At 44.1% G+C, this 12916-nt stretch overlaps 1 pseudogene; it reads right to left on the bottom strand.

Moving 5' to 3' along the window:
• LOC101991671 overlaps window positions 1–12916 on the bottom strand; it is an 18588-nt pseudogene that overhangs the window by 1532 nt on the left and 4140 nt on the right.

The raw sequence follows: 12916 nt of genomic DNA, 5'->3' as shown, positions 1-12916 counted from the left end.
TGTGTGTGTGTGTGTGTGTGTGTGTGTGTGTGTGTGTGTAGGGTTTGTATAGATCCTTCTCAATGGCTGCATAACATTTCAATGTATGAATTATTAGTTTTTGTTTACCCAAGTCAAATCTGGAGTTTTTAAATTCATTATCCAAAGTCACCAATAAATAGACTTTCTTCACGATTTCTATTAAGATGAGGCCCCACAGAAGGTTCTTGTGGATATTGTTATGTTCTTATATATTTATTCTTATACATCTTTGAGGATAAATTTGTAGATGTGAAGAGACTGGTCAGGAGGATTAGAAGACTTTTGTAGTCATTGCCAAAGTCCTTCAATGACCTCTTTTTTTTTTTTGTACATATAGAGTAGAGCATTTTTTTTTCAATTCTCTTTTTATCAAATACAAAACAGCCACTTCCTGTTTTGTTGACTTCTTTGTGCTGTTAAAAAATCTTCCATGCCAGCCCACAGTCACCACTGGCAGTGTGTCAGCCAACATCAAGTTCCCTAGCAACAAGGTTTCCCATGACAGCACTAGCAACATCAGCTGTTACCTTTGTAACAGTGCTCTTCAATTTACTCAGCATGGATTCCATGGCTGCAGTACTTGGTGGTTCAAGTTACCTAGCTCACCTCCTCATGTCTCCCAAGAATTCCTCCTCCTCCTCCTCCTCCTCCTCCTCCTCCTCCTTCTTCTTCCTCCCTCTCCCTCTCCCTCTCCCTCTCTCTATGACAATGAGACATATCTGCTCCTGACAGCAACAATCTACTTAAGAGAAGATAATGGGCATCAAAGAAACTCCACATGGAATTGTACTTTCTTTGTGGCAAAAGTAAGCCACTGGACAAGAAAATGCCCCTGTCTCGATGACTGGCAATATGTTGTCTTAATTGGACAAGCAGGAGACAAAAGAAAGTGACTTTCAAATATTGTCAAGATAAGGAGGAACAGCCCTTCAGAATGTCATGCTTCACAGAAAGCTCTGTTGGATTTGCTAGACCTGTAGGCCGAAGATGGATAGCTCAATGTTGCAGAGGAACTTTGGGTGACTGTCCAGGCAGCCAGCTGTTTCTGTAATTATATTTTTTGGAAGTCGCTTGCTTGCACTTCCTGCTTAATCAATATTATTTCCTTTTGAGGGTCTCTGAGGTAGTTGAAGACTAGATAGTTATAGTTATCATCTCCTTTGTTTATGAAACTCAGAAAAGAGATTCACTAAAGAAATGTAAAGTACATAAGGTTGAAAGATATCAAAAGATAGTTTTGAATGGTAATACAAGTTATGATAGGAAGTAAATTAGGTACAAGGCTCTGGACTCACCAAGATAGAATAAATATGGAGTATTTTCTCTGAATTTGTCATATGCAAATGGCTAGGCATTGTTGATACATTTGTTGCCTGTCTATATTGTATATAGTTATTGTACTTAAATATAGTTTTTCTTACTAATTATAGCCTTTTATTTTAGACAAAAGGGAGAGATATAGTGGCATTTCTATTGTATTTTAATAAATAAAGCTTGCCAGGTGATCAAGAGAGTAAAACAGCCACACTGGTCAGCCTTACAGCCAGGCAGTGGTAACACACACCTTTAATCGCAGTAACCACACTAGTTACCATAGAAACAGTGCATGCCTTTAATCCCAGTGGTGCACACCTTTAATTCCAGAACTAGAGAGGATTGTAAAATGGGAGGAGACAGCTCTCAGACACAGTCTCATTCTGAGATTCCAGGAGGCAGGATCGCCATTTTGGACTGAGGTTGAGGTAAGAGTCAGTATCTGGCTGCTTTGCTTTTCAGACCTTCAGGCTGAACCCCAACTTCGGTCTGAGATTTTATTAATCGTGCTTCACACATGTGCTTGGGCTGGTGGCCTTTGCAGGTGGCTGCAGGCTGTATGCACAGGTCCTTTCAGTGGGATGCTGTGTGGGAGAGCCGTGATGAGGACAATCCTGACCAATCTTTCCAACTGCTCTAGTGATAGAAGGGCAGTGTGGGGGTTATGTTTTGGTGTGATAAAATGAGTGTTTGTCTCTGTTAGTGCCTTTTCTAGGGCTGTGTTGTGTGTGTGTGGTTGTGTGCCCTGACCCACTGCACAGAATCTCACAACACTCTGAATTCCTCCCATGGGCTGGGCCATCATCCTTAACAGCTAATGGGCACTTAGGAAAGTGGGAGAGTAAGAGAGCCCCTTACAGCCTTGACAGAAATTTCAAGTTATTTTAGTTTGGGAGTTTTGTTTATTTTGGTGTGGTTTTGTTTGTTTTATTTATTTATTTTTACAAGTTCTTACTGTATATTACTGGCTAGCTTGGAACTACATAGATCAGGCTAACCTCAAACTCAGAAAGCCATCTTGGTAAGACTTTCTAAGAACAGAATCAAAACAGTCACCAAGCAATGTCACATTCTAAAACATATATACATACTATATATCTGTCTCTATTAGGTTTATAATGCCACCTGTTATGGCTACATCTTAATAGAAGAACATAACTTTGAAGGCAGCCAATAGTAACTGTGCCTCTTTCTTTCTTTTCTTCTCTTTCTTTCTTTCTTTCTTTCTTTCTTTCTTTCTTTCTTTCTTTTTGGTATGTGGAAAGTCTCTTTGCCTGATGGCACTAGAAACAATAGACACACAGAGACCTGCAAAGCCAGTGGAAAGGCTGGGGAAGACCACAATAGTAGAATGCTTATGTTGCATGCAAAAGCGCTGAGTTCAAACTCCAGCACCACACACACAAAGTTTATTATGAAACTACAGATAGTCGGGCGGTGGTGGCACAGGCCTTTAATTCCAGCTCCTGGGAAGCTGAGGCAGGGTGATCTTAGTGAGCTCAAGCCAACTTGGTCTACAAGGCAAGTTCCAGGACAGCCAAGGATGAAAAACCCTGTCTTGAAGAAAACAAAATGAAGAAAGGAAGGGAAGGAAGGAAAGCAACCATGGATAAGCTAGGCATGGTAGTATACCCCTTTAACCCCAGAATTTGGGAGGTAGAGACAGGCTGATCTCTATGAGTTTGAGGTCAGCCTGGTCTTTGGAGAGTTTCAGGACAAGCAGAGCTATACACGGAAATCTTGTCTCAAAAAACAAAACAAAGAACAAACAAGAAAACAGAACAAAGTAACAACAAAAAAGCAACCACAGATACCTAGCAGTTTACTAGGACTAAAAAGACACAGAAGCACAAAGGATACAAAGACACAGGCCTTTTAAAGTTTATGAAAAATTCTAAAAGACACAAACATCTTAAAGGGTGCAAAGACACAAAGTATGTAAAATAGATTTAAAGTAACACAAAGACAAAAGCTCTAAAGTTCTTTTCTTTCTGGTCTCTTCAGTGGCAGTCTGTCCTTTTGCCTTGCAAACCTCCCTCTTCCGGATTTCTTTCTTTCCAGTCAGGTAATTTATTGACAGGAATCAGGCAGAGACACGTTAAATAACTGTTCCCTTATGAAAACTAAAATTCTAACCCAGGCCTTTGATGTCAGCATTTATACATAGTACTGGGTTCACGACAATCGTAACCTTCTTGTATGTGTTTTAAAGCAGGGTTTAAGTTGCATTTATTTATTTTTACCAATTTTTAATAGATATTTTTATTAACTCTGAGAATTTTATATGATGTACTAGGATCAGAGAGTCCAGTTTTATCCCAGGCTTTTCCAGATCCAGGCCAGCTGGCCTTGGTGAGTTCCCGATAGAACATCCCCATTGTCTCAGTGTGTGGGTACACCCCTCGCGGTCCTGAGTTCCTTGCTCGTGCTCTCTCTCCTTCTGCTCCTGATTTGGACCTTGAGATTTCTGTCCGGTGCTCCAATGTGAGTCTCTGTCTCTGTCTCCTTTCATCGCCTGATGAAGGTTAATATTCAGGAGGATGCCTATATGTTTTTCTTTGGGTTCTCCTTATTTAGCTTCTCTAGGACCACTAGTTATAGGCTCAATGTCCTTTGTTTATGGCTAGAAACCAAATATGAGTGAGTACATCCCATGTTCCTCTTTTTGGGTCTGGCTTACCTCACTCAGGATAGACTGAGAACTCAAGAACAATGGCAATGGGTTTCTGATCCTACTGCACGCACTGGCTTTGTGGGAGCCCCTAGTTTGGATGCTCAACTTGCTAGACCTGGATGGAGGTGGGGGTTCCTTGGACTTCCCACAGGGCAGGGAACCCTGATTGCTCTTCGGGCTGACGAGGGAGGGGGACTTGATTGGGGGAGGGGGAGGGAAATGGGAGGTGGTGGCGGGGAAGAGACAGAAATCTTTAATAAATAAATAAATTAAAAAAAAGATGTACTAGGATCGTTTTCACCTTCAGCTCCTCTGAACTATTCCAAGATTTACTCCCAGCTCCAGACACCCCTAGCATCTTGCCCTGTTTACTTTTTTAATAACCCATAGAGTCCAGTTTGTGCTACTCATATACTCCAGAGTGTAGGGCCATTGTATGGAGTGTGGCTAACCTATAAGGAGCCACGACCTTAAAAGATGTGATTCTCCCTCCCTCAGAGCCATTAACTGTCAATAGCACCTTAATTGGAAGTAGGGGTGTTTATGAACCCCTTTCCTCTCCATGTTGAAATGTTACCTGGCTCGTCTTGGGTAGGTCTTGTGTGGACAACTACAGATTCAGCAAGTTCCTACGTTCAGTCAGTGGCCGTGTCATACACAGAAGGCACTGTTTGGCTATGGATATCTCCAACCTTGGCTCTTAAAATCTTTCTGCCCTCCTCTTCCACAAAGATCCTTGAGCCTTCGGTGCGGGCTGATATATATGCTCCATTTGTAGCTGAGGACCCCACTGACACTTATTCTCTGTACTTCGATCAGGTCTGAGTTTCTGTGTTAACCACAGTCTATGACACAAAAGAAACTTCTCTAACGAGGTCTGAGAGCTTCTGTTGGCAGAGTGGTAAGTTCACCTCTGGGGCCTGTGGGTCCTAGAATCAAATGTTTAAATTAGTGTGTGTAATATGAAATACCTATAGAATTCAGGAAACTAAAAGGGGACCATTGGAGTGAAGAATGATTTTTAGGGAGGGGGAACAGTTGAACACAGCTAAGGATGATGAAAAAAATATATATATTTTATAAGCCTCGTGTGTGTGTGTATGTGTGTGTGTGTATACTGTTTATTTAAAAGAGTTTAATGGAGTTTTTACCTGTAGTGCTTGAATAAGAATGTCTCCCAGAGGCTCAGATATTTCATCCCCCGTTGGTGGCACTGTTTTGGGAGGTTAGGGGGTGTGACCTTGCTGGAAGAGGTCCCTTGGGACTGGCTTTGAAAGTTATTCTGGATACTCATTCTTACGACTTTTTCTTGTGGGTTCCTTTCAGTTTTTATGAAAATAAGATCTTCATTTTGTGTTTACACATAGTATTTGGCCACATTGTCTAAGGACAACATGAACATTATAGAATCAAAATGGAGTGGCATGTGTCAAACGCTAGCCATCAATCAATCAATACAGGAAGTTCTGGAGATGATCTCACCCTCGTGCTGGATAACAAAGTATGTCAGCAATACAGTCTTATACAAAGGCTACCTTACACAGAAATATTTCCGCAAGGGCATACAACCAACAACTGTCTATTAACCTTGGAAAAATGCCAGCCTTTTACTGAATCTTGTAGGCAAGGATTATTTCAAACGATCCATGTGATCCTTCTTGTGTCGACTTAAGAAACCCTCCTCTTGCCCTGTCCTCTTTGAATGTGCTCCCAATTTGTTCCAACCTTGGTCATCTCATTGCAATCTTGTTTCCATATGATCGGAGTCTCTCTGTCTCTGTCTCTATCTGTGTGTGCGCATGTGTGTCTCCTAGTTAGTTTGGCAATGACAGCCAATGCAGCTGACGTATATAAGAGCAGCCTGGGAATCAACTGGGTCTTGGAAGATTTATTAGAAAGCAAAGGTATGAGTCACACCGAGTCTTCAGGAAATACGGACGGTGCTAGCTCATCCAACAAAGGATATTATAGGAAACAAGTCCAACTAAACCCTCCTTGCCAGTGTACATGCTGACTAGCTTTGGGCAGGTGTGTGTAGGGGGGCTCATGAGACTTCCCGAGTCACTGGCCCTGTGCTTCATCTGCTAAAGGAGAGTGCTGACCTCATCCCCCTCCCCCACCCCTGCTCAGGTCTTCAGCTCTTGCTGGGGATGGCCTGCCAGTGCCTCCAACATCCTGGGTCTGTCTTGCTTCCCATTCTGCACTTCTTCGGAGCACCCAGCATCTCCTGATGTTTTTAAAAACTGGCAACTTTATTCACAAAGTCTAAAATCAGATTTTCTTCATCAGTCTGGCAGCAGCTAACTGCTAACTTTCTGTTGTAACTGTCGCTCTTTTACCCTCAGTTTCGGTGACCGCCTAGCATCCCAGTGCAGAAAACCTTTTCTTCATTGTTTCACGTCTCCGTCCTGCTTTCCCCCTGTATTGACACCACTGCTATTTTTCAATACTTCTCTAAAAGCTCAGTCGGGTGATGGTGGCACACACCTTTAATCCCAGCAGCACTCGGGATGTAGAGGTAGGTAGATTTCCATGAGTTCAAGGACAGCCTGGTCTACAGAGTGAGTTCCGGGACAGCCAGAACTACACAGAGAGACTGGTCTCGGCAAAACAGAACTGAAATAACATCCCTGACAATCCAGTAAGGTGTGATTCCAGAAGGGAAGTAGAAATTAGCATCTGACACAGCTGTGATGGAATGGAACAAACTCAATTACGAGAATTAGCAAGAATGGCAGATTATCACATACATTTGTATCTATGTGGATACATTTAAACGTTACTTATAACTCATATTTTTACTATGCATCCAAATGATCACCTAAAATATAGAAAGAACAATAAAACTGGAGCTGGAGAGATGGCTCAGTGGTTAAGAGGAACAAAATTATACTTACAATAAGATATAGCTGAACTCAAAACGTGTCTCATGAGAATCAAAGTCTTCGCTGAGGGGCAGAAAAAGACTTGGAGTTTATGGTAATGAATGTCGTGATTTTTAGTACCACTACACCCAGCTCTCTGTGGAATTCTTTTCTGGAACTTGAAGATAGATTTTTCTGGAGCTTTAACTACCTGGAAAAGTCCGTGGGAAAGACTGACTCCAAAGCCCCTGTCCCCGACACTGTGCAAGGTAGGGATGTGTCCCGACCACATAGGCTCAGCAGCAGCTGAGTAAAAAAAGGACAGATCATTCTAGATGGAAGCAGGGATGGAGAGCGATGGAGAATGTGGTTAAAGACTGATCCAAGAACCGGGAAGAAGGCAAATGAGCAGAGGTCTCAAGCTTCTTGCTTTGGTGCTATTTTCCCACCAGGCCCCTCCAAGGTCACTCTCTTGTTCTCTGGACACAGTGATCGGCACCTTAGCCTTTGCCTCCTGAACTCTTTAGATTCAACCCCGAGCCTGCCAGCTAGGAAGCAGTTAACCCTGGATGTTCAATGTGACAGTTTCCATGTTTCTATACTTTATGTGATAAAATACATAACTTCTAATTCATCTTGCTCAGTCCAAACTTGACAACTATAAGAAAATAACAAGACAACCGCGGAGCACTGATGTCAACTCCTGGACCCAGAAAGAATTGTGCAAGAAGTAATAATTACCTCCTGTCATTTCTTTTTCACAGTCTTATGTAGCCCAGGCTGGCCTCAGTTTCACTTATTATGTAGCAGAAAAAGATAACACAGCCCTGATAATCCTCCTGCCCCCACCTCCCAAGTTAAGATCACAAGTGTGCACCACCATACATGGCCTGTTGTGGTTTTTCTTGAGAAGAAAGCACAGGCTTTATCTGGCAGGTGCCACCCTCTTTTGTCCTATGACATTGTTGGCCTAAGGCACTCAGGGACAAGCAGAGCTACTTCGTATTTTACCTGCCTCTGCATATTTCAAAGATGTCAATCTCTTTATGAATTTATCCTAACAATGCAGCTGTCCTGTGTGATTGACAAGTGGATGTAGCACACTGTTAACAGGAATAACTGTGTGGGCTCTTGCTGTCTTGGGTTGTCTCTGACTTCCCTGTGTTCCACATTATAATAAGTTTACTGTCTGAAAAAAAATTATATATATATATATATATCTCAACATGACACCCCCAGCAAAGACTCAGAGGACCCAGGAGTTTGGAGTTTAGAGAAATTTACCAGGTGTGAGCCCCCCACCACTTCCATCCATTTCTCCCTCCCTCCCTTCCTCCCTCCCGTGTTCCAGAGACGATCTTGGACATCTCATGCCTCCACTTTCCAAGTATGGGCCTTATAGGTCTATGGCAACCATGTCTGTTTTATGTGGAGTTAGAATCAAATCCAAGGCTTTGTTAATGTTAGGCAAGCATATTGTCAGTTAAGTCACATACATTTTCAATGCATTTCCTTTTTTAAAATAAAAACTATAAAGGTCTTAAGAGATGACTCAGAGGTTAAGGGCACTCACTGCTATTGCAGAGGACCAAAGTTCAATCCCCAGAACCCACGTCAAGCAGCTCACAACTGCCTGTAACTTGAGTTGGAATGACTATGATGCATCTGACCTCCACAGGCACTTGCATGCACATATGCATGTACACACATGTGTGCGCACACAGACACAAACGCACACAAATAATAAAAATATTTTTTTAAGGAAACTGATACACCATGTAGCTGTCTAAATTTAAACTATGAAGGACATGATTACAGTAGAATTCCTCTACCGGATGCTGGAACATGACATCTCAGGGACCATGGTAGGGATGACACTGGAATAGTAGCTGAAAGTTTACATCTGATCCACAAGTAAGAGGCGGGGGGGGGGAGACAGAGAGAGCAATAACTGGGAATAGTGTGACTTTTTAAACCTCAAAGTCCTCCCCCGGTGAAATACCTCCTCCAACAGGGCCACACCTTCTGATCCTTCCCAAACACTTCCACCAACTTTGGAACAGACACTCAAATATATGAGCTTATGAGGTCCATCCTCATTCAGATCACTATGCCTAAGCTGACTGGCCAGTGAGCTCTGGGGATCCACCACCTCTGTCCCCCCAGCGTTGGGATTACAAGAGTTTGCCATTGTCTTGGTTAGGTTTTATTTGCTGTGGTAAACACCATGACCAAAAGCAACTGAGAGGGATGCATTGGTTCATTTCTCATTGCTTTAATGCAGTCAACAAGGCTGAGTCATGGGTGAAGAAAGGAGGTTTGTTTGGGTCTCGGGATATAAGATAGAAACCACAGCTCTTGCCTCAAAGGGGACAAGAGATAGTTTCTGCAGGAGCCAAATATGGGTGACCATGGCTCAGGAAGACAGGTTCAGGTTACCCTAAAATCTATGTTCTAATGTGGCAACAGTTGGTGAAGCTTTTATAGAGACAGAACAAAGTCACAATGAAGTTGATATTCAAAGATATTTATGGGTACACTACATAGGCAGGATCCTGAAAAGTTGGGGAGACCTCTGTCATAGGCCTCGGGTACCACCTGATAGAATTCTTAGTTTGGGGTTGGTAGAAGCTGGAGAGTCTGTGAAGTCATCCCCAAAGATTTCATGTGGTAGTAACAAGAATGCTAAGTCAAGAATAGAGGGGCGTGATGGAAGTGGTTGGTAAGGGGACTATTGACAGACAGCCCAAGATAAACTAGAACTGGGCTCTGGACCGGCAACATTCCAACCTCTGTCAGTCAATCAACCTTGTGGACTTTCTGCCAAGAAGTAGATTCTCTGCACATCCCTGCGTTTCCCCCATGATCTCTTTGCTGCTCTTTTTCAGAATCCGTGGCCAAATCCTCCCCAGTATTATCTTCCTGGTCTATCTCCCACGCCCTCCTTTTATTCTGGACACTCCTGTCCTTTCGTGGGGACACAGGACAGCCTCAGCACAGAGAGATTAGATGTTGGTCAACAGTTTCTGTATGTCAGAGCTGGCAGTGTGTGGCTGCCCTCCCTGCCTGGACTCTCTAATCACGGTACTGTCTCACCCTCAAAACGTTGAGAGTGCCTTTCCCAAGTCCTTCCACGTCCCAGCCCAAAGCATAATTAATAGGCGTTCTGTTGTGGGAAGCGGGAGACTCCCGTTCTGTGGCCACCCTCCCTGGCATACCCAGGGTGTAGCTCCCTCTGCTTTGGCATGAGATTCCGACACCAACCTCAGCCACTCCACAGCTCTACAGCCCAGCCCTAAAATGTCCGTTCTGTCTCTGCTTCATGTGGTGCATGTTTCTGAAAACCCGGAAAGCCCAAAACCTCCTGAAGGAAAAACATGGCTCTGGTGTTGGAAGAGTTGAGTTGCAACACAGCCAAGGCTCAATCAGAATGGGGCATCTGTTCAGCCATCCAGAGAACGAGACGCCTAAGTGTACCCTGGTCAGAGCCGCCCAGGGTGACAGTGGATATATTAGAGTTCCCTTCCTGTGCGGTCAGTTATAAAGGAACACATGGCTTCCTGGTTTATCTTGAGTCTGTCTACAGACTCTGGGCTATATTTTTCTCTTTTTATCCTTCTAGTCCTGAGAAGACTGTGCCATCACCCTCATTTTAGAGATGAGGGACTGAGGTTACAAAGGGTCAGTAGTATGGTCCTCTACTGCTGTGGACCTAGTAGCAGTGAACTGGAACAGAACAGAGATGCAAGGACCAACTCTGGAGCCCATTCTACCTCAGTCTTCCTGTTCTCTCATGGCTTCTCCAGGGACCGGGCCCTTTAAGGTTCACACTTGCCTTCCCAAGGACCAATCACCCATCATAAAGTCCTATGCCTCTCTCAGGACGTGAAGACAGTGACCGCCCTTGATTTTTTCATTGACCCCATATACTCATCAATCAAAGTCCGACAGCTTTCCCTCCAGCTCTGCCTCAGGGCTGGATATGAGGCAGGGGCATATGTCTCTGCTACCAGCGTGCACATGGCTGCAGGCTGCAGGGAAGTGCCGGGCCATCAACCAGGTGAAGCCTCTCTGCTGCCAGCGTAAACAGGAGTCCTTTGTCCCCAGGAACTGACTGCCAAGGAGAATGAGTTCATGGGCACTGGCTGCTGAGCAATCTCAGGTCCCTACTGAGTAGGGAGGAATTAGGGAAAAAAAACACGAAACAGGAGTCTGGAGTCTGGTTCAGAAGTCAGCAATGCAGAGAGCTAAGGGGGTCTTCTGCTTTGGTGCCATATGGTTGTGGAGACTTGTAAGGACAGAGTGGAGGTAAACATTTGGTTTCAGGAACTTTAAAGGAGATAATGACAGCCCAGGGCCTGGAATATCCCAAACAACTCTTCGAGCTCGCCTGTTTCTGGAAGTGAACTCTAGAGAAACTGCACAAAGAAAGTGGAGAGGGACCGGAGAGACGGCTCAGTGGGCAAAGGCACTTGCCACCAAGCCTGGCAACCTCATTTCCATCCCTGGAACCCATGTGGTGGGAGAAGAGAACCAACTTTGGCCAGTTGTACACACACACACACACACACACACACACTCTAAATCATTGTAAAACTTTTTTTTTTTTAAAGGAAATAGCACGAACTAGACATAGTAACCTGCGAGCACTTGTAATCTCAGCAATTTCCACAGCCTCAGAACTTCTCAAGGACTCTGAATGACCGGTCTGATAATTGAATAAAAGGCCAGGTCTTGCTAAATACAGCAGCTCAAGCCTGTAACCCCAGCACTCTGGAGGGTAAGGCAAGAGTTTGAGGCTACAGAGTGAGATTTAGGCCAGGCTGGGTTAGAGTGAGACCCTGCCAAAAAAAAAAAAAAAAAAAAACACTAAAAACAAACAAACAAACCCATAATACAAAAAACCAACTTCTCTCCCCAAAAAACATGGTTGTTTTTCTCTTCCTCCCTCCTTCCCTCCCTATCTTCCTGTACCTCCCCCACTTCTCTCTCTCTTTCTGTGTGTGTGTGGGAGGGTGTGCTGGGGGTGGTCTATCCACATAGAGGTCAAAGGAAACCTTTCAGGATCAATTCTCACATTTCACACGTGGGTCTCGGGTATAGAACTCAGGTTATCAGGCTTGGCAGCAAGTACCTTTACTCCCTGAGCCATCTTGACCACCCCAATCCTAGGGTATAAATGTGATCACAGCCACAGGTGCTCAAGAGGAGCATGGTTGCCATGCTCTTTCATTTTACTGTTTTATTTTATTTTATTGAAACAAGGACTCATATAGTCCAGTCCAGCCTTGAACTTCTGATGCTCCTGCCCCTACCTCCCAAGAACTGGGATTTCTGCCTGGCTGGATTGGATGCTGATGAGATTCTTGGGAACTTTTGCTTTAACCTCTTTGCTGCCTCCATGTTGATGCTTGATAGATGTCCCCATCACATTGTGTTGACAGATAGCATAGTTCACGTGGGGAACAATTCCAACGGCCATGTAAACATTTGGGGCCATTTCATTGTTCCAAAGTTCAAAAAACAAAAGAGGAAAGCCACCTCATTGGCCGCCTTCACGACGATGGAACCCCACATTTATCCTCTGGCAATTAAAATAGCGCATGGAGACTGCGCTGTGAAGGGCCCCCTTTCCTGCCATAGTTAATTGTTTTCTCATTTTGCCATGGCCTCCATTGTTCCCTTGGGAGATTTGCAATGCTTGCAGAGCACACAATTTAGCTTCCATCTGCAGGCACAAAATCTAGTCAAATGCACCAGTGTTTACCAAGAAACTAGAATTTAATAGGTGTTTGTCTGCATTCTCATTAAGGCACGGGATCACCAAAGCTCATGGACAAGTGGTAGAAGCAATAAAATAATCCCAGACTCAGTCACTAAACAGTTAAAATTTCCCTACAGTGAAAGGGCTCAACCTTCAACTGACTGCCCCCTCTTCCTAACGGAGATATATGGGTGTGATTGAGATGTGGGTATGGGCTGGGGTATGGGCTGGGGTATGGGCTGGGGTATGGGATGGGGGTATGGGCTGGGGTATGGGATG

The sequence above is a fragment of the Microtus ochrogaster genome, linkage group LG4 (genome assembly GCF_000317375.1).
Source record: "Microtus ochrogaster isolate Prairie Vole_2 linkage group LG4, MicOch1.0, whole genome shotgun sequence".
In the NCBI taxonomy this organism is placed as follows: Eukaryota; Metazoa; Chordata; class Mammalia; order Rodentia; family Cricetidae; genus Microtus; species Microtus ochrogaster.
The sequence above is the reverse complement of the archived record's forward strand: the minus strand, read 5'-3'. Positions and strand labels throughout refer to the sequence as shown.